We start from the raw sequence: 816 nt of genomic DNA on the forward strand, positions 1-816 counted from the left end.
TGTGTGTGTGTGTGTGCTGGTCCTTATTTTTTTAAAGGTTTGTTTGAGGGTCTACGTTTGGGTTTTAGGATTCGGGCTAGAATTACATTTAGGTCACATTTATGCAAATTGTTGTGGTTAGGCATTTAGCGTTGATTGTTAAAGCAATAATTCAACATTTTGGGAAATAATAGAATATTTGCTATGCCAAGAAGATGAAAAGATTGATACCACTTTCTTCTAATCCAACTCTACACCATGAAAGCGAGTGAGCATATTATCCAAACTGCTGAACTAATTCTTTGAGGTTAGTATATGGAGCTAGGGAATGCATTATGTAAATATGAGTCCTAACAAATGTGTGTGTGTGTTTGCACTACTACGATAATCCCTATATCGGTTCTTGTCTGTTTTTATGCACTTATGCCTGTCTATATATGCTGTAGCTGCTTTGTCTCACCTCCATCTGTTTGTTACACTCTGTGCTGTTAAAGAGTATCCTCACAAGCCAAACTTAGCTACAACACCTGCAAGTGAGATGTTACAGCCGGGAACACTGAGAATTTGTCAGGGCATTGTAAGTCTTGTGTGCAAATACACACTTAACTTTACTAAGCAGCATATCATTTATGAGCAACTTATTATTTCTGAAATCCAAACGAAACAACAATTTCACTCCTTCTCTATTGTAATCTCCTGTAATCCTCTTTAAATGCATGTATATAATACAGACGTCCCCGGAGACTGCTGATTAGTTTTTCTCGGCACGCGCAATTGAAAGCATTTTAACATATTGCTGTACTGGGTGGAATTCTAGCTGCACTGCTGCAGACAAAA

General features: G+C 37.7%; 1 protein-coding gene across 1 annotated transcript in view; it reads right to left on the reverse strand.

The window, feature by feature from the left end:
- Positions 1 to 816, reverse strand: part of plppr3a (phospholipid phosphatase related 3a) — a 39,119-nt gene that overhangs the window by 27,863 nt on the left and 10,440 nt on the right. The gene's annotated exons all lie outside the window — the stretch shown is intronic.

The sequence above is a fragment of the Etheostoma spectabile genome, chromosome 20 (assembly GCF_008692095.1).
Source record: "Etheostoma spectabile isolate EspeVRDwgs_2016 chromosome 20, UIUC_Espe_1.0, whole genome shotgun sequence".
Taxonomy (NCBI): Eukaryota; Metazoa; Chordata; class Actinopteri; order Perciformes; family Percidae; genus Etheostoma; species Etheostoma spectabile.